This window comes from Myodes glareolus, chromosome 24 (assembly GCF_982192425.1).
Source record: "Myodes glareolus chromosome 24, mMyoGla1.1, whole genome shotgun sequence".
NCBI classification, from domain to species: Eukaryota; Metazoa; Chordata; class Mammalia; order Rodentia; family Cricetidae; genus Myodes; species Myodes glareolus.
The window spans coordinates 36,357,303-36,383,269 of NC_142049.1; the positions used below are offsets into that span (position 1 = coordinate 36,357,303).

General features: G+C 40.1%; 5 non-coding genes across 5 annotated transcripts; all 5 read right to left on the reverse strand.

Moving 5' to 3' along the window:
* On the reverse strand, positions 1 to 65 carry LOC148118076 (small nucleolar RNA SNORD109A). The gene has a single exon (XR_015736574.1). It is a non-coding gene; the product is annotated as a small nucleolar RNA SNORD109A (small nucleolar RNA).
* Positions 66 to 3,551: 3,486 nt separating this feature from the next.
* Positions 3,552 to 3,616, reverse strand: LOC148118077 (small nucleolar RNA SNORD109A). Its single transcript, XR_015736575.1, has one exon. It is a non-coding gene; the product is annotated as a small nucleolar RNA SNORD109A (small nucleolar RNA).
* A 3,490-nt stretch (positions 3,617 to 7,106) lies between these two features.
* LOC148118078 (small nucleolar RNA SNORD109A) lies at positions 7,107 to 7,171 on the reverse strand. Its single transcript, XR_015736576.1, has one exon. It is a non-coding gene; the product is annotated as a small nucleolar RNA SNORD109A (small nucleolar RNA).
* A 3,493-nt stretch (positions 7,172 to 10,664) lies between these two features.
* On the reverse strand, positions 10,665 to 10,729 carry LOC148118079 (small nucleolar RNA SNORD109A). The gene has a single exon (XR_015736577.1). It is a non-coding gene; the product is annotated as a small nucleolar RNA SNORD109A (small nucleolar RNA).
* Positions 10,730 to 14,216: 3,487 nt separating this feature from the next.
* On the reverse strand, positions 14,217 to 14,281 carry LOC148118080 (small nucleolar RNA SNORD109A). Its single transcript, XR_015736578.1, has one exon. It is a non-coding gene; the product is annotated as a small nucleolar RNA SNORD109A (small nucleolar RNA).
* Positions 14,282 to 25,967: the final 11,686 nt, after the last annotated feature.

Genomic DNA, 25,967 nt, shown 5'->3' on the forward strand with positions numbered 1-25,967 from the left:
GGACCTCAGAGGGGTTATGTGTGAGTCAATCAACGTCCTCAGAAACCTGTTGTCATCATCGATCCAGAGAAGGCAGCTTTTGACACATGAGCATTCCCAGTGACACTGGAAAGCAGTGAGAGATAGACTCTTTGGCTTTGAAGAGGAAGATCAGCATTGTGCAGCAGGCTTCTTTCTCAGGATCTCAACTGAGGTCAAGCATCAATGAGATCACAAAGACATTTTCTCCTATACTTTAGAGCCCATTTGTCATCAACACATATCAACACTCTACTGTGCCACACGAACCAAAAAAGAAAGATAAACACATCAAGAATTTTGAGGAGTCGAATTTGATCTTGACAACTAGCTTCATGGACAAAAAGAAGAAAAGTATAAAATAAAATGCACCAAAAATATAGGAGTGTACTTCATATGTTTCAAAGGGCAAAACTGGTACTGGATTTCTTGATTATCTAGTCAAGGTGGAAGGTTTTGATAGTTTTATATTCCTGCAACTTCAGTGTGTCTTCCTTATCATCACCATCATCATCATCATCATGATCATGATCATCATCATGATCATCCTCATCATCCTCATCCATCATCATCATCAATCATATGAACACCATCATCATTGTCTTATGCCTTATCCTCCTCCCTGTCTACCACACAATTCTTTCCTCAGTTTACCTTTATGGACATTGCAGTTATTCCCACAAGTTTCCAGGTGGCTTTCATCATGAAATTCTTATCCTAACAACCTCAACTTCATGGCTTTACCGTACTGTTATCATGAGAGGAAACGCAGCAGAACCAACAAAAAGAGGCAGCTATCACCAATGAATTAAAATTCAATTTCATGTTTGTTATGGAGTGTTCTGTGTTTCTGTGGCTCTTGGGACACCATGCACTTTTATTTTCAGGAAAATCTGCAAAGGTTCCCCTTCAAATTTCATATTAGGTTACTATTATATAGGAGTCCAGATTGGTTCCACACATTCTTATTTTTCAGATTTTAGATCAAATGCTTTCTGCCAAACATATATGATCAACCTGCTATTTGCAGAGGCTCTCCATGAAATCAGACATGCTCAGATGCACCAGGAACCTGGAGATCTGACAAAAGAGATGTGAACCTCACAGGGAGACATTTCTGATTCACACCAATTAAAGTCAGAATAGCACAACACTTCTCTCGCTTCTCGGTGCGCTAAGAAGCTACATTCAAGGGTGGACCCTGTTGCAATTCTCAGGAAGAGGACTGCCCCAAAGGGGTGGAAAGAAGTGTTGGGTGAATGGAGGTCAGGTGAAAAACCCTTGGATCATGAGGTGCTTGAAAAGTGAGCATCTTACATGTACCATCCTCCCAAAGGATTGAAACTGACGGTGGTTTGAACAGACAGTTTTGAATACCCTTCACACAAAAGAGGTCAGTCAATTGATACGTATGCAGTCGATGGTAATGTTTCTTTACCTTTTCACCAGCTGGAGAGGGGCATTCCCCAAAGAGACCTAATATGTCAAAGGACTGCAGAGTGATAGACTTGAGGATATGGGCAGGACCAAAGACATAATGGTCAGGAGAGTATCATCTTAGAAATTAGAGTTTGAGCAGTCACGAAGTCAAAGATGCTGACTTTTAGAAATGCCCAGTGTTAGCAAAAATCAGTGAGTCCAAAGACAGAGACTCAGTGCTTACCTTTTCTGCACAAAGAATAGGACGATCTCTGGCTTTCTGTCCTGTAACAGTAGAGAAATAAGAGTTATCAGGGATGCTAAGTTCTCCGCACAACACTGTCTGCTTCGCCTTATGTGGAGTACCTAGCAAACTCAACCTTTCCAACCAACATTTACCTGTTTATTCCTTCCTGTAGTTTTGCTTGTCTTATCATGACCCTTTCATTCCTGTTTGCTTCTACTAATGCTGCCAGTCTCTGTCCTTTAGACAATAACCTAAGTGGAAACAATTGTTTTCCCTTTGATATACTCGTGGCAGATGGACAGTAGCATGGGGAGGACATGGCACATATGGCTCCCACTCATTTGTCCTGACATCTTCTCTTCCACTTCTCCTAGCACACGGTATCTGCTTCACGAAGCATGAGGTCTAACAGTACCTATGAGGCTGCTTTCATATCTTTAAGAAGACATGGCCGAGCAAACATTTCCCTTGATGCGTATCATCCTCTGGTTCCTCCTGTGAAAAAGGTTTTCACCCTAGCACCGCGATGGCGTTATGGAATGAGGGATGAAACAGAGACATCCATCCAAAAGTAGACAATGTCTGGACTTTAGGCACTCCACTTAATCCCAAGAAAGGGAGCAGCTTTGAAAATGTAATGTTTGCAAGACTTATTTCTCTGAAGGATAGGAAATGACAACATTAACTAAACTGGTGGATGGCAATTAACCATTCCTTTCCGAAGTTCTGTTTCCGAATGATGTATGTCATTTCAAGGGAAGGAGGTGTTCTCCATTCGAATTCCCTTCCCATGTACAGTGTTGGTGATCGTAGACAATCCCTTGATCTTTTCTGAAACCTAGGGATTTTCTTTCATCGTGTGTGTGTGTGTGTGTGTGTGTGTGTATGTGTGTGTGTGTGATTCAGCCTACCTCTGAATCATTTTCTGCTAGATGGGAATTGGGTGCTGAGTGAAGTATTTGCCTCCCCCCCCGTTCCATGTAAAGACTTCAGGTGTCTGCTGCATTCTTTACGCTCCTCGTGGGCATGCTTCCCATTTCTTTCCCCAGCTGATTGGTTTGGAGGCCTGGCTGGAAGTGAAACACTTGATGGACGTTGGAATTGTGTCTATGTGACAACCATACTCTTTGTGAATCTCTCACCATGCAAATGGATCCAAACAATGTAAACAACGTGAAGGTCCCAACCTTTACAGAGGAGGCTGGTAAAAAGGCAGATTTGAACTGGACTTTATCAGAAGGTTCTCTCAGTTTTGAATGAGAAATTATGACAGAAATAGAGGATCGCTGAGAATATCCAGATCTGAAAAGCAACTGGCTATGGTGACTGCTGTGTGATACGACCATTGACATGAAGAATTGATGCACCATGCAGGATTATGATCTATTCAGAGACAACAAAGAGAAAAGGAATGACTCTCTCAATATGGGAAAGCATCAGGCATTGCTGCCTACATTGGGAAAGGCACAGGAATTCAAAAGGTCTCCAAATTTTGCAGGCAGGGTGGGCACGAGTCCTGCCATCTCTTCTTGCCCTCATCCCATTGTATATTTATGGCCAATTCATCAGAGAGGATCATTGAGATTCTCTGTAATGAATTCACCGCTTCCAACTCTTTTGAGTCTTTCTTTCAGGCATGTAACAGCCCATACCTTCAACTCAATGTACCCTCTAGGGTCTAGTACAGTGATTCTCAGAGGCAGAATATGGCCGCAAAGAGCTGGACAGATGTCGCAGACAGCAAACTGCTCATCTCTCAAAATTTAGGAGATCAAAGCCCATCTGCACTCTAACTGTCTTCCCTTAAAATGCAAGAGTGCTAGCCATGTTCTGGAAGCATCATGGTGGTCAAGATGGCCACTTCTCTGGACCTCAGAGGGGTTATGTGTGAGTCAATCAACGTCCTCAGAAACCTGTTGTCATCATCGATCCAGAGAAGGCAGCTTTTGACACATGAGCATTCCCAGTGACACTGGAAAGCAGTGAGAGATAGACTCTTTGGCTTTGAAGAGGAAGATCAGCATTGTGCAGCAGGCTTCTTTCTCAGGATCTCAACTGAGGTCAAGCATCAATGAGATCACAAAAACATTTTCTCCTATACTTTAGAGCCCATTTGTCATCAACACATATCAACACTCTACTGTGCCACACGAACCAAAAAAGAAAGATAAACACATCAAGAATTTTGAAGAGTCGAATTTGATCTTGACAACTAGCTTCATGGACAAAAAGAAGAAAAGTATAAAATAAAATGCACCAAAAATATAGGAGTGTACTTCATATGTTTCAAAGGGCAAAACTGGTACTGGATTTCTTGATTATCTAGTCAAGGTGGAAGGTTTTGATAGTTTGATATTCCTGCAACTTCAGTGTGTCTTCCTTATCATCACCATCATCATCATCATCATGATCATGATCATCATCATGATCATCCTCATCATCCTCATCCTCATCCATCATCATCATCGATCATATGAACACCATCATCATTGTCTTATGCCTTATCCTCCTCCCTGTCTACCACACAATTCTTTCCTCAGTTTACCTTTATGGACATTGCAGTTATTCCCACAAGTTTCCAGGTTGCTTTCATCATGAAATTCTTATCCTAACAACCTCAACTTCATGGCTTTACCATACTGTTATCATGAGAGGAAACGCAGTAGAACCAACAAAAAGAGGAAGCTATCACCAATGAATTAAAATTCAATTTCATGTTTGTTATGGAGTGTTCTGTGTTTCTGTGGCTCTTGGGACACCATGCACTTTTATTTTCAGGAAAATCTGCAAAGGTTCCCCTTCAAATTTCATATTAGGTTACTATTATATAGGAGTCCAGATTGGTTCCACACATTCTTAATTTTCAGATTTTAGATCAAATGCTTTCTGCCAAACATATATGATCAACCTGCTATTTGCAGAGGCTTTCCATGAAATCAGACATGCTCAGATGCACCAGGAACCTGGAGATCTGACAAAAGAGTTGTGAACCTCACAGGGAGACATTTCTGATTCACACCAATTAAAGTCAGAATAGCACAACACTTCTCTCGCTTCTCGGTGCGCTAAGAAGCTACATTCAAGGGTGGACCCTGTTGCAATTCTCAGGAAGAGGACTGCCCCAAAGGGGTGGAAAGAAGTGTTGGGTGAATGGAGGTCAGGTGAAAAACCCTTGGATCATGAGGTGCTTGAAAAGTGAGCATCTTACATGTACCGTCCTTCCAAAGGTTTGAAACTGACGGTGGTTTGAACAGACAGTTTTGAATACCCTTCACACAAAAGAGGTCAGTCAATTGATACGTATGCAGTCGATGGTAATGTTTCTTTACCTTTTCACCAGCTGGAGAGGGGCATTCCCCAAAGAGACCTAATATGTCAAAGGACTGCAGAGTGATAGACTTGAGGATATGGGCAGGACCAAAGACATAATGGTCAGGAGAGTATCATCTTAGAAATTAGAGTTTGAGCAGTCACGAAGTCAAAGATGCTGACTTTTAGAAATGCCCAGTGTTAGCAAAAATCAGTGAGTCCAAAGACAGAGACTCAGTGCTTACCTTTTCTGCACAAAGAATAGGACGATCTCTGGCTTTCTGTCCTGTAACAGTAGAGAAATAAGAGTTATCATGGATGCTAAGTTCTCCGCACAACACTGTCTGCTTCGCCTTATGCGGAGTACCTAGCAAACTCAACCTTTCCAACCAACATTTACCTGTTTATTCCTTCCTGTAGTTTTGCTTGTCTTATCATGACCCTTTCATTCCTGTTTGCTTCTACTAATGCTGCCAGTCTCTGTCCTTTAGACCATAACCTAAGTGGAACAATTGTTTTCCCTTTGATATACTCGTGGCAGATGGACAGAAGCATGGGGAGGACATGGCACATATGGCTCCCACTCATTTGTCCTGACATCTTCTCTTCCACTTCTCCTAGCACACGGTATCTGCTTCACGAAGCATGAGGTCTAACAGTACCTATGAGGCTGCTTTCATATCTTTAAGAAGACATGGCCGAGCAAACATTTCCCTTGATGCGTATCATCCTCTGGTTCCTCCTGTGAAAAAGGTTTTCACCCTAGCACCGCGATGGCGTTATGGAATGAGGGATGAAACAGAGACATCCATCCAAAAGTAGACAATGTCTGGACTTTAGGCACTCCACTTAATCCCAAGAAAGGGAGCAGCTTTGAAAATGTAATGTTTGCAAGACTTATTTCTCTGAAGGATAGGAAATGACAACATTAACTAAACTGGTGGATGGCAATCATCCATTCCTTTCCTAAGTTCTGTTTCCGAATGATGTATGTCATTTCAAGAGAAGGAGGTGTTCTCCATTCGAATTCCCTTCCCATGTACAGTGTTGGTGATCGTAGACAATCCCTTGATCTTTTCTGAAACCTAGGGATTTTCTTTCATCGTGTGTGTGTGTGTGTGTGTGTGTGTGTGTGTGTGTGTTATATGAAGCCTACCTCTGAATCATTTTCTGCTAGATGGGAATTGGGTGCTGAGTGAAGTATTTGCCTTCCCCCCCTGTTCCATGTAAAAACTTCAGGTGTCTGCTGCATTCTTTACGCTCCTCGTGGGCATGCTTCCCATTTCTTTCCCCAGCTGATTGGTTTGGAGGCCTGGCTGGAACTGAAACACTTGATGGACGTTGGAATTGTGTCTATGTGACAACCATACTCTTTGTGAATCTCTCAGCATGCAAATAGATCCAAACAATGTAAACAACGTGAAGGTCCCAACCTTTACAGAGGAGGCTGGTAAAAAGGCAGATTTGAACTGGACTTTATCAGAAGGTTCTCTCAGTTTTGAATGAGAAATTATGACAGAAAGAGAGGATCGCTGAGAATATCCAGATCTGAAAAGCAACTGGCTATGGTGACTGCTGTGTGATATGACCATTGACATGAAGAATTGATGCACCATGCAGGATTATGATCTATTCAGAGACAACAAAGAGAAAAGGAATGACTCTCTCAATATGGGAAAGCATCAGGCATTGCTGCCTACATTGGGAAAGGCACAGGAATTCAAAAGGTCTCCAAATTTTGCAGGCAGGGTGGGCACGAGTCCTGCCATCTCTTCTTGCCCTCATCCCATTGTATATTTATGGCCAATTCATCAGAGAGGATCATTGAGATTCTCTGTAATGAATTCACCGCTTCCAACTCTTTTGAGTCTTTCTTTCAGACATGTAACAGCCCATACCTTCAACTCAATGTACCCTCTAGGGTCTAGTACAGTGCTTCTCAGAGGCAGAATATGGCCGCAAAGAGCTGGACAGATGTCGCAGACAGCAAACTGCTCATCTCTCAAAATTTAGGAGATCAAAGCCCGTCTGCACTCTAACTGTCTTCCATTAAAATGCAAGAGTGCTAGCCATGTTCTGGAAGCATCATGGTGGTCAAGATGGCCACTTCTCTGGACCTCAGAGGGGTTATGTGTGAGTCAATCAACGTCCTCAGAAACCTGTTGTCATCATCGATCCAGAGAAGGCAGCTTTTGACACATGAGCATTCCCAGTGACACTGGAAAGCAGTGAGAGATAGACTCTTTGGCTTTGAAGAGGAAGATCAGCATTGTGCAGCAGGCTTCTTTCTCAGGATCTCAACTGAGGTCAAGCATCAATGAGATCACAAAGACATTTTCTCCTATACTTTAGAGCCCATTTGTCATCAACACATATCAACACTCTACTGTGCCACACGAACCAAAAAAGAAAGATAAACACATCAAGAATTTTGAGGAGTCGAATTTGATCTTGACAACTAGCTTCATGGACAAAAAGAAGAAAAGTATAAAATAAAATGCACCAAAAATATAGGAGTGTACTTCATATGTTTCAAAGGGCAAAACTGGTACTGGATTTCTTGATTATCTAGTCAAGGTGGAAGGTTTTGATAGTTTGATATTCCTGCAACTTCAGTGTGTCTTCCTTATCATCACCATCATCATCATCATCATGATCATGATCATCATCATGATCATCCTCATCATCCTCATCCATCATCATCATCAATCATATGAACACCATCATCATTGTCTTATGCCTTATCCTCCTCCCTGTCTACCACACAATTCTTTCCTCAGTTTACCTTTATGGACATTGCAGTTATGCCCACAAGTTTCCAGGTTGCTTTCATCATGAAATTCTTATCCTAACAACCTCAACTTCATGGCTTTACCGTACTGTTATCATGAGAGGAAACGCAGCAGAACCAACAAAAAGAGGCAGCTATCACCAATGAATTAAAATTCAATTTCATGTTTGTTATGGAGTGTTCTGTGTTTCTGTGGCTCTTGGGACACCATGCACTTTTATTTTCAGGAAAATCTGCAAAGGTTCCCCTTCAAATTTCATATTAGGTTACTATTATATAGGAGTCCAGATTGGTTCCACACATTCTTATTTTTCAGATTTTAGATCAAATGCTTTCTGCCAAACATATATGATCAACCTGCTATTTGCAGAGGCTCTCCATGAAATCAGACATGCTCAGATGCACCAGGAACCTGGAGATCTGACAAAAGAGTTGTGAACCTCACAGGGAGACATTTCTGATTCACACCAATTAAAGTCAGAAAAGCACAACACTTCTCTCGCTTCTCGGTGCGCTAAGAAGCTACATTCAAAGGTGGACCCTGTTGCAATTCTCAGGAAGAGGACTGCCCCAAAGGGCTGGAAAGAAGTGTTGGGTGAATGGAGGTCAGGTGAAAAACCCTTGGATCATGAGGTGCTTGAAAAGTGAGCATCTTACATGTACCGTCCTTCCAAAGGATTGAAACTGACGGTGGTTTGAACAGACAGTTTTGAATACCCTTCACACAAAAGAGGTCAGTCAATTGATACGTATGCAGTCGATGGTAATGTTTCTTTACCTTTTCACCAGCTGGAGAGGGGCATTCCCCAAAGAGACCTAATATGTCAAAGGACTGCAGAGTGATAGACTTGAGGATATGGGCAGGACCAAAGACATAATGGTCAGGAGAGTATCATCTTAGAAATTAGAGTTTGAGCAGTCACGAAGTCAAAGATGCTGACTTTTAGAAATGCCCAGTGTTAGCAAAAATCAGTGAGTCCAAAGACAGAGACTCAGTGCTTACCTTTTCTGCACAAAGAATAGGACGATCTCTGGCTTTCTGTCCTGTAACAGTAGAGAAATAAGAGTTATCAGGGATGCTAAGTTCTCCGCACAACACTGTCTGCTTCGCCTTATGCGGAGTACCTAGCAAACTCAACCTTTCCAACCAACATTTACCTGTTTATTCCTTCCTGTAGTTTTGCTTGTCTTATCATGACCCTTTCACTCCTGTTTGCTTCTACTAATGCTGCCAGTCTCTGTCCTTTAGACCATAACCTAAGTGGAAACAATTGTTTTCCCTTTGATATACTCGTGGCAGATGGACAGTAGCATGGGGAGGACATGGCACATATGGCTCCCACTCATTTGTCCTGACATCTTCTCTTCCACTTCTCCTAGCACACGGTATCTGCTTCACGAAGCATGAGGTCTAACAGTACCTATGAGGCTGCTTTCATATCTTTAAGAAGACATGGCCGAGCAAACATTTCCCTTGATGCGTATCATCCTCTGGTTCCTCCTGTGAAAAAGGTTTTCACCCTAGCACCGCGATGGCGTTGTGGAATGAGGGATGAAACAGAGACATCCATCCAAAAGTAGACAATGTCTGGACTTTAGGCACTCCACTTAATCCCAAGAAAGGGAGCAGCTTTGAAAATGTAATGTTTGCAAGACTTATTTCTCTGAAGGATAGGAAATGACAACATTAACTAAACTGGTGGATGGCAATTAACCATTCCTTTCCTAATTTCTGTTTCCGAATGATGTATGTCATTTCAAGAGAAGGAGGTGTTCTCCATTCGAATTCCCTTCCCATGTACAGTGTTGGTGATCGTAGACAATCCCTTGATCTTTTCTGAAACCTAGGGATTTTCTTTCATCGTGTGTGTGTGTGTGTGTGTGTGTGTGTGTGTGTGTGTGTGTGTGTTATATGAAGCCTACCTCTGAATCATTTTCTGCTAGATGGGAATTGGGTGCTGAGTGAAGTATTTGCCTTCCCCCCCCATTCCATGTAAAAACTTCAGGTGTCTGCTGCATTCTTTATGCTCCTCGTGGGCATGCTTCCCATTTCTTTCCCCAGCTAATTGGTTTGGAGGCCTGGCTGGAACTGAAACACTTGATGGACGTTGGAATTGTGTCTATGTGACAACCATACTCTTTGTGAATCTCTCAGCATGCAAATAGATCCAGACAATGTAAACAACGTGAAGGTCCCAACCTTTACAGAGGAGGCTGGTAAAAAGGCAGATTTGAACTGGACTTTATCAGAAGGTTCTCTCAGTTTTGAATGAGAAATTATGACAGAAAGAGAGGATCGCTGAGAATATCCAGATCTGAAAAGCAACTGGCTATGGTGACTGCTGTGTGATATGACCATTGACATGAAGAATTGATGCACCATGCAGGATTATGATCTATTCAGAGACAACAAAGAGAAAAGGAATGACTCTCTCAATATGGGAAAGCATCAGGCATTGCTGCCTACATTGGGAAAGGCACAGGAATTCAAAAGGTCTCCAAATTTTGCAGGCAGGGTGGGCACGAGTCCTGCCATCTCTTCTTGCCCTCATCCCATTGTATATTTATGGCCAATTCATCAGAGAGGATCATTGAGATTCTCTGTAATGAATTCACCGCTTCCAACTCTTTTGAGTCTTTCTTTCAGACATGTAACAGCCCATACCTTCAACTCAATGTACCCTCTAGGGTCTAGTACAGTGCTTCTCAGAGGCAGAATATGGCCGCAAAGAGCTGGACAGATGTCGCAGACAGCAAACTGCTCATCTCTCAAAATTTAGGAGATCAAAGCCCGTCTGCACTCTAACTGTCTTCCATTAAAATGCAAGAGTGCTAGCCATGTTCTGGAAGCATCATGGTGGTCAAGATGGCCACTTCTCTGGACCTCAGAGGGGTTATGTGTGAGTCAATCAACGTCCTCAGAAACCTGTTGTCATCATCGATCCAGAGAAGGCAGCTTTTGACACATGAGCATTCCCAGTGACACTGGAAAGCAGTGAGAGATAGACTCTTTGGCTTTGAAGAGGAAGATCAGCATTGTGCAGCAGGCTTCTTTCTCAGGATCTCAACTGAGGTCAAGCATCAATGAGATCACAAAGACATTTTCTCCTATACTTTAGAGCCCATTTGTCATCAACACATATCAACACTCTACTGTGCCACACGAACCAAAAAAGAAAGATAAACACATCAAGAATTTTGAGGAGTCGAATTTGATCTTGACAACTAGCTTCATGGACAAAAAGAAGAAAAGTATAAAATAAAATGCACCAAAAATATAGGAGTGTACTTCATATGTTTCAAAGGGCAAAACTGGTACTGGATTTCTTGATTATCTAGTCAAGGTGGAAGGTTTTGATAGTTTGATATTCCTGCAACTTCAGTGTGTCTTCCTTATCATCACCATCATCATCATCATCATGATCATGATCATCATCATGATCATCCTCATCATCCTCATCCATCATCATCATCAATCATATGAACACCATCATCATTGTCTTATGCCTTATCCTCCTCCCTGTCTACCACACAATTCTTTCCTCAGTTTACCTTTATGGACATTGCAGTTATGCCCACAAGTTTCCAGGTTGCTTTCATCATGAAATTCTTATCCTAACAACCTCAACTTCATGGCTTTACCGTACTGTTATCATGAGAGGAAACGCAGCAGAACCAACAAAAAGAGGCAGCTATCACCAATGAATTAAAATTCAATTTCATGTTTGTTATGGAGTGTTCTGTGTTTCTGTGGCTCTTGGGACACCATGCACTTTTATTTTCAGGAAAATCTGCAAAGGTTCCCCTTCAAATTTCATATTAGGTTACTATTATATAGGAGTCCAGATTGGTTCCACACATTCTTATTTTTCAGATTTTAGATCAAATGCTTTCTGCCAAACATATATGATCAACCTGCTATTTGCAGAGGCTCTCCATGAAATCAGACATGCTCAGATGCACCAGGAACCTGGAGATCTGACAAAAGAGTTGTGAACCTCACAGGGAGACATTTCTGATTCACACCAATTAAAGTCAGAAAAGCACAACACTTCTCTCGCTTCTCGGTGCGCTAAGAAGCTACATTCAAAGGTGGACCCTGTTGCAATTCTCAGGAAGAGGACTGCCCCAAAGGGCTGGAAAGAAGTGTTGGGTGAATGGAGGTCAGGTGAAAAACCCTTGGATCATGAGGTGCTTGAAAAGTGAGCATCTTACATGTACCGTCCTTCCAAAGGATTGAAACTGACGGTGGTTTGAACAGACAGTTTTGAATACCCTTCACACAAAAGAGGTCAGTCAATTGATACGTATGCAGTCGATGGTAATGTTTCTTTACCTTTTCACCAGCTGGAGAGGGGCATTCCCCAAAGAGACCTAATATGTCAAAGGACTTCAGAGTGATAGACTTGAGGATATGGGCAGGACCAAAGACATAATGGTCAGGAGAGTATCATCTTAGAAATTAGAGTTTGAGCAGTCACGAAGTCAAAGATGCTGACTTTTAAAAATGCCCAGTGTTAGCAAAAATCAGTGAGTCCAAAGACAGAGACTCAGTGCTTACCTTTTCTGCACAAAGAATAGGACGATCTCTGGCTTTCTGTCCTGTAACAGTAGAGAAATAAGAGTTATCAGGGATGCTAAGTTCTCCGCACAACACTGTCTGCTTCGCCTTATGCGGAGTACCTAGCAAACTCAACCTTTCCAACCAACATTTACCTGTTTATTCCTTCCTGTAGTTTTGCTTGTCTTATCATGACCCTTTCACTCCTGTTTGCTTCTACTAATGCTGCCAGTCTCTGTCCTTTAGACCATAACCTAAGTGGAAACAATTGTTTTCCCTTTGATATACTCGTGGCAGATGGACAGTAGCATGGGGAGGACATGGCACATATGGCTCCCACTCATTTGTCCTGACATCTTCTCTTCCACTTCTCCTAGCACACGGTATCTGCTTCACGAAGCATGAGGTCTAACAGTACCTATGAGGCTGCTTTCATATCTTTAAGAAGACATGGCCGAGCAAACATTTCCCTTGATGCGTATCATCCTCTGGTTCCTCCTGTGAAAAAGGTTTTCACCCTAGCACCGCGATGGCGTTGTGGAATGAGGGATGAAACAGAGACATCCATCCAAAAGTAGACAATGTCTGGACTTTAGGCACTCCACTTAATCCCAAGAAAGGGAGCAGCTTTGAAAATGTAATGTTTGCAAGACTTATTTCTCTGAAGGATAGGAAATGACAACATTAACTAAACTGGTGGATGGCAATTAACCATTCCTTTCCTAATTTCTGTTTCCGAATGATGTATGTCATTTCAAGAGAAGGAGGTGTTCTCCATTCGAATTCCCTTCCCATGTACAGTGTTGGTGATCGTAGACAATCCCTTGATCTTTTCTGAAACCTAGGGATTTTCTTTCATCGTGTGTGTGTGTGTGTGTGTGTGTGTGTGTGTGTGTGTGTTATATGAAGCCTACCTCTGAATCATTTTCTGCTAGATGGGAATTGGGTGCTGAGTGAAGTATTTGCCTTCCCCCCCCATTCCATGTAAAAACTTCAGGTGTCTGCTGCATTCTTTATGCTCCTCGTGGGCATGCTTCCCATTTCTTTCCCCAGCTAATTGGTTTGGAGGCCTGGCTGGAACTGAAACACTTGATGGACGTTGGAATTGTGTCTATGTGACAACCATACTCTTTGTGAATCTCTCAGCATGCAAATAGATCCAGACAATGTAAACAACGTGAAGGTCCCAACCTTTACAGAGGAGGCTGGTAAAAAGGCAGATTTGAACTGGACTTTATCAGAAGGTTCTCTCAGTTTTGAATGAGAAATTATGACAGAAAGAGAGGATCGCTGAGAATATCCAGATCTGAAAAGCAACTGGCTATGGTGCCTGGAGTGTGATATGACCATTGACATGAAGAATTGATGCACCATGCAGGATTATGATCTATTCAGAGACAACAAAGAGAAAAGGAATGACTCTCTCAATATGGGAAAGCATCAGGCATTGCTGCCTACATTGGGAAAGGCACAGGAATTCAAAAGGTCTCCAAATTTTGCAGTCAGGGTGGGCACGAGTCCTGCCATCTCTTCTTGCCCTCATCCCATTTTATATTTATGGCCAATTCATCAGAGAGAATCATTGAGATTCTCTGTAATGAATTCACCGCTTCCAACTCTTTTGAGTCTTTCTTTCAGGCATGTAACAGCCCATACCTTCAACTCAATGTACCCTCTAGGGTCTAGTACGGTGCTTCTCAGAGGCAGAATATGGCCGCAAAGAGCTGGACAGATGTCGCAGACAGCAAACTGCTCATCTCTCAAAATTTAGGAGATCAAAGCCCGTCTGCACTCTAACTGTCTTCCATTAAAATGCAAGAGTGCTAGCCATGTTCTGGAAGCATCATGGTGGTCAAGATGGCCACTTCTCTGGACCTCAGAGGGGTTATGTGTGAGTCAATCAACGTCCTCAGAAACCTGTTGTCATCATCGATCCAGAGAAGGCAGCTTTTGACACATGAGCATTCCCAGTGACACTGGAAAGCAGTGAGAGATAGACTCTTTGGCTTTGAAGAGGAAGATCAGCATTGTGCAGCAGGCTTCTTTCTCAGGATCTCAACTGAGGTCAAGCATCAATGAGATCACAAAGACATTTTCTCCTATACTTTAGAGCCCATTTGTCATCAACACATATCAACACTCTACTGTGCCACACGAACCAAAAAAGAAAGATAAACACATCAAGAATTTTGAGGAGTCGAATTTGATCTTGACAACTAGCTTCATGGACAAAAAGAAGAAAAGTATAAAATAAAATGCACCAAAAATATAGGAGTGTACTTCATATGTTTCAAAGGGCAAAACTGGTACTGGATTTCTTGATTATCTAGTCAAGGTGGAAGGTTTTGATAGTTTTATATTCCTGCAACTTCAGTGTGTCTTCCTTATCATCACCATCATCATCATCATCATGATCATCCTCATCATCCTCATCCATCATCATCATCAATCATATGAACACCATCATCATTGTCTTATGCCTTATCCTCCTCCCTGTCTACCACACAATTCTTTCCTCAGTTTACCTTTATGGACATTGCAGTTATTCCCACAAGTTTCCAGGTTGCTTTCATCATGAAATTCTTATCCTAACAACCTCAACTTCATGGCTTTACCGTACTGTTATCATGAGAGGAAACGCAGCAGAACCAACAAAAAGAGGCAGCTATCACCAATGAATTAAAATTCAATTTCATGTTTGTTATGGAGTGTTCTGTGTTTCTGTGGCTCTTGGGACACCATGCACTTTTATTTTCAGGAAAATCTGCAAAGGTTCCCCTTCAAATTTCATATTAGGTTACTATTATATAGGAGTCCAGATTGGTTCCACACATTCTTAATTTTCAGATTTTAGATCAAATGCTTTCTGCCAAACATATATGATCAACCTGCTATTTGCAGAGGCTCTCCATGAAATCAGACATGCTCAGATGCACCAGGAACCTGGAGATCTGACAAAAGAGTTGTGAACCTCACAGGGAGACATTTCTGATTCACACCAATTAAAGTCAGAATAGCACAACACTTCTCTCGCTTCTCGGTGCGCTAAGAAGCTACATTCAAGGGTGGACCCTGTTGCTATTCTCAGGAAGAGGACTGCCCCAAAGGGGTGGAAAGAAGTGTTGGGTGAATGGAGGTCAGGTGAAAAACCCTTGGATCATGAGGTGCTTGAAAAGTGAGCATCTTACATGTACCGTCCTTCCAAAGGATTGAAACTGACGGTGGTTTGAACAGACAGTTTTGAATACCCTTCACACAAAAGAGGTCAGTCAATTGATACGTATGCAGTCGATGGTAATGTTTCTTTACCTTTTCACCAGCTGGAGAGGGGCATTCCCCAAAGAGACCTAATATGTCAAAGGACTGCAGAGTGATAGACTTGAGGATATGGGCAGGACCAAAGACATAATGGTCAGGAGAGTATCATCTTAGAAATTAGAGTTTGAGCAGTCACGAAGTCAAAGATGCTGACTTTTAGAAATGCCCAGTGTTAGCAAAAATCAGTGAGTCCAAAGACAGAGACTCAGTGCTTACCTTTTCTGCACAAAGAATAGGACGATCTCTGGCTTTCTGTCCTGTAACAGTAGAGAAATAAGAGTTATCATGGATGCTAAGTTCTCCGCACAACACTGTCTGCTTCGCCTTATGCGGAGTACCTAGCAAACTCAACCTTTCCAACCAACATTTACCTGTTTATTCCTTCCTGTAGTTTTGCTTGTCTTATCATGACCCTTTCACTCCTGTTTGCTTCTACTAATGCTGCCAGTCTCTGTCCTTTAGACCATAACCTAAGTGGAAACAATTGTTTTCCCTTTGATATACTCGTGGCAGATGGACAGTAGCATGGGGAGGACATGGCACATATGGCTCCCACTCATTTGTCCTGACATCTTCTCTTCCACTTCTCCTAGCACACGGTATCTGCTTCACGAAGCATGAGGTCTAACAGTACCTATGAGGCTGCTTTCATATCTTTAAGAAGACATGGCCGAGCAAACATTTCCCTTGATGCATATCATCCTCTGGTTCCTCCTTTGAAAAAGGTTTTCACCCTAGCACCGCGATGGCGTTATGGAATGAGGGATGAAACAGAGACATCCATCCAAAAGTAGACAATGTCTGGACTTTAGGCACTCCACTTAATCCCAAGAAAGGGAGCAGCTTTGAAAATGTAATGTTTGCAAGACTTATTTCTCTGAAGGATAGGAAATGATAACATTAACTAAACTGGTGGATGGCAATCATCCATTCCTTTCCTAAGTTCTGTTTCCGAATGACGTATGTCATTTCAAGAGAAGGAGGTGTTCTCCATTCGAATTCCCTTCCCATGTACAGTGTTGGTGATCGTAGACAATCCCTTGATCTTTTCTGAAACCTAGGGATTTTCTTTCATCGTGTGTGTGTGTGTGTGTGTGTGGGGGGGGGGTTATATGAAACCTACCTCTGAATCATTTTCTGCTAGATGGGAATTGGTTGCTGAGTGAAGTATGTGCCTTTCCCCCCTGTTCCATGTGAAAACTTCAGGTTTCTGCTGCATTCTTTAAGCTCCTCGTGGGCAAGCTTCCCATTTATTTCCCCAGCTGATTGGTTTGGAGGCCTGGCTGGAAGTGAAACACTTGATGAACGTTGGAATTGTGTCTATGTGACAACCATACTCTTTGTGAATCTCTCAGCATGCAAATAGATCCAAACAATGTAAACAACGTGAAGGTCCCAACCTTTACAGAGGAGGCTGGTAAAAAGGCAGATTTGAACTGGACTTTATCAGAAGGTTCTCTCAGTTTTGAATGAGAAATTATGACAGAAAGAGAGGATTGCTGAGAATATCCAGATCTGAAAAGCAACTGGCTATGGTGCCTGGAGTGTGATATGACCATTGACATGTAGAATTGATGCACCATGCAGGAGTATGATCTATTCAGAGACAACAAAGAGAAAAGGAATGACTCTCTCAATATGGGAAAGCATCAGGCATTGCTGCCTACATTGGGAAAGGCACAGGAATTCAAAAGGTCTCCAAATTTTGCAGTCAGGGTGGGCACGAGTCCTGCCATCTCTTCTTGCCCTCATCCCATTGTATATTTATGGCCAGTTCATCGGAGAGGATCTTTGAGATTCTCTGTAATGAATTCACTGCTTCCATCTCTTTTGAGTCTTTCTTTCAGGCATGTAACAGCCCATAGCTTCAACTCAGTGTACACTCTAGGGTCTAGTACAGTGTTTTTCAGAGGCAGAAAAGCAAATGATGTTTTCTTGTAGAAAAAGAAGAAAAGTATAAAACACAGTGCACTAAAAATATAGTGATGGACTTCATTTGTTTCAAAGGCATAAATGGTTCTATATTTCTTGATTATCTACTCAAGGTGGAAGGTTTTGATAGTTTCATGTTTCTGCTACTTAAGTGTGTCATCCTTATCGTTACCCACAACATTATCACCAACTTCGATATCATCTTTGATATCAACTTCATTAATATCATCTTTGTCATTTTATCATAATTATCATCATCATCATCACCATGATTTTCACCGTCAACATTGTCTTATGCCTTATCCTCCACCCTGTCTACCACACAATTCTTTCCTCAGTTTACCTTTATGGACATGAAAGTTATTCCCACGAGTTTCCAGGTTTCTTTCATCATGAAATTCTTTTCCTAAGAACCTCAGTTTCATGGCTTTCACTGTACTGTAATCATGGGAGGAAACCCAGTGGAACCAACAATACTAGGCAAATATCACTAATGAATTAAAATTCAATTTCATGTTTGTTATGGAGTTTTCTGTGTTTCTGTGTCTCTTGGGACACCATTCTCTTTTATTTCATGAAAATCTGCAAAGGTTTCCCTCAAAATCTTATTAGGTAAGTATTATATTGGAATCCAGATTGGACCCACACACTCTTTTTTTTCAGAATATGGATGAAATGTTTTCTGCCACCATATATGATCTACTTGCTGTTTGGCGAGACTTCCCCTGAAATCAGACATGCTCAGATGCACCAGGAACCTGGACATCTGACAAAAGAGGTGTGAGCCTCACAGAGAGATATTTGAATTCACATAAATTCAAGTCAAATTAGCACAACACTTATTCCTAGTTCTTGCTTTTGAAGATGAAGAAGAACTTTAAATATTTTACAATACTTAAACAAAATATATGTATGCTTGTGAGGTTAAAATAGGGGTTAAATTTTTAAAAAGATGTTGGCTGTGGTGGTACACACCTTAAATTCAAATACTTGGGAGATAGAGGCAGGTAGACCTCTTTGAGTTCAATGTGTGGTGGTACATTCCTTTAGTCCAAACAAAGGGAAACCAAGGGAGGCACACCTCTGTGAGTTCAAGGTGTAGTGGCATTCACCTTTAATTCTAGTACTTGGGAGGCAGAGACAGGTGGATCTCTGTGAGTTCAATGACAGCCTGGTTTACAGAGTGAATTCCAGGACAAAGATACACAGAAACCTTGCATCAAAAAGCAAAGAGAAAAGATATAGAAATAAAAGTTAAAATAAAGCCATGTTATGATAAATACTCAGAGAGTCTGGATACTGTATGTTATTATGGTTTTCTTGAATAGTTTTAATGCAGAGGAAGAAGCAACAGCTACTAAAATACATATACTTATAAATGCTGCTGAATCAATCCAAGATAGGTAATTTGAAAATACCTGGACTTCAAAATTTAAGTCAAATATTTGTTACTTTGGAGAAGATGAGTTGAATTGTTTGCACAGAAAATGAGAAGATATGGATTCATTTCGTGTTAAGAAAAATTAGGTTTGATCAAGGAAGACTATCTGTGAAGTCTCTGGTAGGAGCAGATGGCCCAGATGTCAGAGTTCTACGTCCAGAACAGATTCAAGACTGCTGTCAGAGATGATCAATACTCACAGGATACTCCAGTCAGGACTTGATCATAATTCTAAATTTTCCTTAGATCCCCATAATATTATCAGCACCCCCAACCAGCAGGACCTAGCCTGCCAAACTGTGCCCACCTAACACAAAATAATGAACTATGGATGTTCTTACATTTTTTTAAAAAGAAGGTGAAGGTGTGCAGGATAATTGTCTATATTATGTCAATTATGTATTAAATAAATGCAGATTGTCCAGTAGCCAGTAAATAAGTACAGGCAGGACAAACAGGGAGGAATTAGAGGTGGTTTAATGAAAAGAACAGAATTCTGGGAGGAGTGAAACTCTTTCTGCAGTCGTACCCAGACTCAGAAGAAGAAAAATGTGTCCGACACTGCTGAAAAAACTACCAAGCCATGTGGTTGACATATACTAGAATAAAAGGCTAATATAAGTTTTAAAAATTAATAAGAAGCTTGAGTTAAAGGACCAATCAGTTTATACTGAATGTAGACCTCTGTGTCATTTATTTTGGACTTAATAACTGAAGGAAACAGAGAGGACAGGAAACCAAATAAGTAGGACCTCATGTTAAAGAAGAGGCCTGAAAGTGTCTAAGATGTAGCTCTCATATCTTTAAAAAGACATGCCTACGCAAATGATTCCCTTGATGTGCATCATCTTCTGATTAATCATCTGAGAATGTTTTTCACCTGAGCACAACAACAGCGTTATGGAATGAAGATGACACAGAGATATCCTTCAAAATGCAGATAATGTCTGGGCCTTGGACAATACCACTTAATCCCGAGAAGGGTAATATCTTTGAATGTATAACATGTGGAATACTTGTACTCAAACCTATAGGACAATATGAAAGCACTGCTAAGAGAAAAGTTCATAGCTCTAAGTGCCCACTTTTTAAAAAATGGAGAAATTTCACATTAGAGACATAACAGCACAGCTGAAACCTCTAGAAAAAAATACAGCAGACTCACCCAAGAAGTAGAAGACTGGAAATAATCAAACTGAGGTCTGAAATCAATAAAATAGATAAACAGAAAGTGATCCAAAGAATTGATGAAACAAAGAGCTGGTTCTTTGAGAAAGTCAACAATATTGACAAACTTTTATCCAAACTAATCAAAAGACAGAGAGAGAACATGCAAATCAACAAGATCAGAAATGAAAAGGGAGACATAACAAGAGACACCACTAAGGAAATTCACAGAATCATTAGGTCTTCCTACAAAAGTTTAAAATGTAAAAAAGCTGGAAAATGTAAAAAAAATGGACTTGTTTTTAGATAAATACCATTTACCAAAATTATTCTCTGAAGTACAGGAAATGACAACATGTACTTAACTGGAGTATGGCAATCATGAATTCGTTCCCTAACTTCTGTTTTATAAGGGTATTTGTATTTTCTAGACCAGGAGGTATTCTCCAATTAAATTCCCTTTCCATGTACAATGTTGGTGATCATAGCCATTCACCCAATCTTTTTGAAACCTATGAATTTTCTTGCATCACGTCTCTGTGTTAAATTGAATTTATCTCTGAATTTTTACTATTAGATGGGATTTTGTTGTTCAGAGAAGTTCTTGCCTTCACCTCTGTTACACTTGAAAATGTAGGGTGTCTGCTGCATTATTGATGATCTTATGAACATGCTTTCCATTTGTTTCCTCTGCTGACTGGTTTGGAGGCATGAATGTGAATAAAATTCTGGTTGCAAGCTGGAACTGTATCTATGTGCCAGCTATACTCCTTGTGAACCTCTCAGCATGCAAATAAATCCAATCCATGAAAACAACTTGAAGGGCAGAATCACAGACCAGTCATAAACACAGAGTGCTTTTAATTGGACATAATACAAAATTCCTTTCACTGTTGAAGAAGAAATTATTATAGTAAGATGTGTTTGATAGGCATTTCCAAATGTGAAAGCAAGTTGTTTTGATATTTGAAGAGAAAGATGACCATTAGCATGTAGATTGATACACCACCCTGGGAGTATGATATATTCAGAGGCAAGAATAAAAAAAGGAATGATTATCACAATATGGAAAGTCATCATACATTCTTGACTCTTTGGAGAAGGAATAAGAGTCAAAAAGCCCTCCAAATTTCACAGTCTTGGTGGGCAGGTGTCCTGCCATCTATACTTGCCCTCGTCCCAATGAAGTTACATCAAATTCACAGAGAGATCATTGAGATTCTATTCTGTGCAATCATCTGAAAATGTTTTTCACCCTAGCTCAGCAATAGCTTGATGGAATGAAACATGAAAGAGAGACATCCTTCAAAAATTAAACAATGTTTGGACCTTGGGCAATATCAGGTAATCTTGAGAAGGGTATTATCTTTCAATATATAATATATGGAATACTTATTTCTCTGAAGTGTAGGAAAAGACAACATGAACTTAACTGGTGGACAGCACCATGAATTCCTTCTCTAACTTCTGTTTTGGAATGTTGTATGTCATTTCTAGACATACAGGAAGTATTCTCCATTTAAATTACCTCTCCATGTAGAAGGCTGGTGATGGAAACCAATTACCTCATCTTTAATAAAAGCTACAAATTTTTTGATCATGTCTCCTTCCTGTTTGAAACTTATCTCCAAATATTTTACTATTAAATGGGAATTGGTTGCTCAGGGAGTTGCTTGTATTCACTACTTTATCACTTGAAAATGTCAGGAATCTGCTGCATTATTTTTGCTACTGTTGACATGCCTCACATTTGCTTTCTCAGCTGACTGGTTTAAAGGCATAGGTGGGAATGGAATGCTTGTTGCAAGTTGACATTCTATCTATGTGCCAACTTTATACCTCATTAATGTTGCAGCATTCAAATAAATCCAAACAATGAAAATAACTTGAAGGTCACAATCACAGACCAGTCTTAAAACAAAGATGGATTTTAATTGTACCTAATCAAAAAGTCCTCTCACTTTTGAATAAAAAAATTATGATAGTATTATCTGTTTGCTGAACATATCCAACTCTGAAAGCATCTTGATACGATTTCTAGAGATGGAATGACTATAACATGTAGAATTGATACACCATCCAGGGAATATGACTTTTTCAGAGACAACAAAGGGAAAAGGAATGACTATCACAATATGGGAAATCATCATGCATTTTTGCCTCACTGGAATAGAAACAGAAGTCTAAAGCCCTACAAATTTGTCAGTTATGGTGGGCAGGTGTCCTTTCATCTCTTCTTGCCCTCATCCCAATGTAAATATGTCAGATTCATTGATCAGACATGAATCAGAGGATCATTGAGATTCTCTGTGATGAATTCAGAACTTCCACCTCTTTTGAGTCTTGCTTTCAGGCATGTAACAGCAAATGAATTCAAATAAATGTACACTCTAGGGTTTACCTTGGTGTTTTTATGTTTTAGAGTATGGAAGCAAAGAGCACAAGAGTTTTGGCATACTCCAAATTGCTCTTCTCTCTAAAATTAAGAGATCAAAGTCACTCTGCACTGTAACTGTCTTCCTTCAAAAGAAAAGAATACTAGCCATGTTCTGGAAGTATCACGGTTCTCCAGTTGTTCTCTTATCTGGACTTCAACAGAGAGATATTTTAGTAAATCAGCATTTTCAGAGCCCTTTTGTCATCATCAATCCAAAGAAGGCAGTTCTTAATACATGAGCATTTCCAGTGATTTCTGGAAAGCATCAGTGGCTAGACTCTTTGGCTTTGAAGAGGAAGATTAGAATTGGGCAGCAGGCTATTTTATCAGGATATCAACTGAGATAATGCACCAATGAGATCATGAATAAGTTTACTCTGACAATTTAGAGCCCATTTTACATCAGCAAATATCAATACTCTATTGTGTCACAGAAACTGATAACTGATATAAACACATCATGAATTTTTACAAGTTAAATTTAATCCTGACAAGCAGATTACTGGACAAAAAGAAGAAAATTATAAAAGAAATGCACCAAATATAGGTAGGACACTAATTTCATATCTTTTAAAGGGCAAAAATTTCAAATTCAATTTTATGTTTGTTGTCAGGTTTTGTACATTTCTGTGTCTGTTCCATATATGTGTTCCATATATGATAAATATTATACAGGGCCCTTGATAATTTTTCTGAGGTTTGGAATCCAGAGCTGTGCCACATCCTCCTATTTTTCAGATTTCAGGTAAAATGCTTTCTGCAAAACATACATAATAAATGGTAAGTTTGAGAGGCTCTCCATGAAAACAGGGATGCTCAGATGCACCAGTCATTTGTAAAGCTCATGAAATCAATGTGAACCTAAGATAGAGACTTTTCAGTATACACATAAATTCAAGTCAGACTAGCCAAAACACTCATGTTGTTCTAGGTGTGCTAGGGAATCTACATTTAATAGTGGTCTCTGTTGCAATCCTCAGCAAGAGACCTGCCCCCAAAATGATGGAAAGTAGTGCTGGGTGAATGGAGGTCAGTTGAAAATGCAATGGAATCATGGACTGCATGAAAATTGAGCATCTAAAATTTACCATATATCAGAAAGTTTGAACACAATGGTGGTTTCGAAAAACATTACAGAACAAACTTCACAAACCTGAGGTTCATGAAATTTAAAAATATATCATCAATGGTAATAATTCTATAATTTTTCACTAGCTGGAGAAGGGAATGTTCATCTATGAGTCCTATTACAGCCAAGACTGAAGAGTGATAAACATGAGGAACTTGGCAGGATCAAAACACAATGGTCAAAAGAGTATTGATCTATAAAACATATTTTGTGAAATCCTGAAGTTATTGATGTTAACTTTTAGAAACCCCCAGTCTTAGCAAAACTGTATTTGAGCCAAGAAATAGAGACTCGATGCTTACCATTTCTGCCTGACAAATAGGAAGACCTTCAGGATTCTATGCTGTCACAGTAGAGAAAGAAAAGTTATCATGGATCCTAAGGTCTCCACACAATTCTTTCTGCTTAATAGTGGCACTATGCAGACTATCTCTCATAGCCAGCCTTTCCAACCAACACATCCTTGTTTCTTTCCTTCCTTTATTTTGTCTTGTCTTACAATGACACCCTTTCTTCTTAATTGCTTCTACTAAAGCTGCCAATCTCCATCCTTTATAAAATAATATAAGTGAGAGACAATTGTTTTCATTTTGATATAATAGTCGCAGATGTACTCTAGTGTAGAGAGGAGATGGCACATATATCTAATATTCTTTTTGCCTCATGAGTTCTATTACACATATCATAGCACACTGAATCTATTTTGAGTAGGAGGAGGCCTGACAGTATGTATGACGTTTTGTCATGTCTTCAAGAAGACATGGCTGAGCAAATAATTTTCTTGATATGTATCATATTCTGGTTCATCATTTGAGAATGTTTTTCACACTATCATAGTAATAGCTCTATGGAATGAAAAATGAAACAGAGACATCTTTCAAAATGCTGATAATATATGTATTTTTGGCAATTCCACATAATCCCTAGAAGGAAAATATCTTTGAATATATAACACGTGGAAATCTTATTTCCCTGAAGTACAGGACATGGTGACATGAACTTAACTGGGGATCACAATCATGAATTCCTTGTCTAACTTCTGTTTTTCAATGATGTATGTCATTTCTAGTCCAGTAGGTGTCTCCAGTCAAATTCAATAACATGTGCAATATTGGTGTTTGTAGACATTGACCTGATCTTTCATGAAATCTAAAATTTTCTTTATTCATGTCTCTGTCTCATATGAAATTGATCTCTGAATTATTTTCTAATAGATGGGAATTGTTTGCTCTTTGAAGTGTTTACCTTCATACCTGTTACACTTGAAGATGTTGGATTTCTACTCCATTATTTATGCTTCTGTGTTCATGCCTCACTTTTTTCATGAGCTGAGTGTTTTCTAGGCATTGATGTGAACAAAATTCTTGTTTCAAGTTGGAAATATATTTATGTGCCAGCTACACACCTTGTGAGTTTCTCAGAATTCACATAAATAAAAACAATGGAAACAACTTGTAGGTCAAAATCACAGACCAGTATTCAAACAAACACTGGTTTTTATTGGACCTAACCAAAAATTCCTCTCACATTGAATAAGAAATTATGATTTGAACATACGTTTTTTGAGCATATCCAAATCTGAAAGCATCTTGATAAAATGCATTGAGAATGAGATGACCATTAGTATGTAGAATTGATACACCATCAAGAGATTAAGATATATTCAGAGACTACACAGTGAAATGGAATGACCCTCACGAAAGGGAAAGCATCATGCATTCCTGCATACATTGGGAAAGGAATTAAAAGGAATGAATTGAACAATATGGGAAATCATCACATGTTTTTACCTATATTTGGAAAGCAAGAAGAGTCGAACACCCTCCAAATTTCTCAGCTATGCTGGACAGGTGTCCTCCCATCTCTTCTTGCTCTCTTGCCAATATAGGAATTTCTTATTCATTGGAGAGGATCATGGAGATTCTCTGGGATGATTTCATTGCTTCCTCCTCTTTTGAGTCTTTCAGTTATGCAATGGCCAATAATTTCAAGTCAAAGTAACATGTGTGGTTCAGTACATTGCTTTTCACAGGCAAGTTATTGAAGCAAACAATTAGACAGTTTTAACATTACAAAGTGTACTTTCCAAAAAACTTAGGAGATCAGAGCTAGGCTGTACTTTCATCTCTCCTTTTTCATAATTTAAGAGTGGTAGCCATGTTCTGAAAACATCACAGTTCTTAGAGGGCCTCATATCT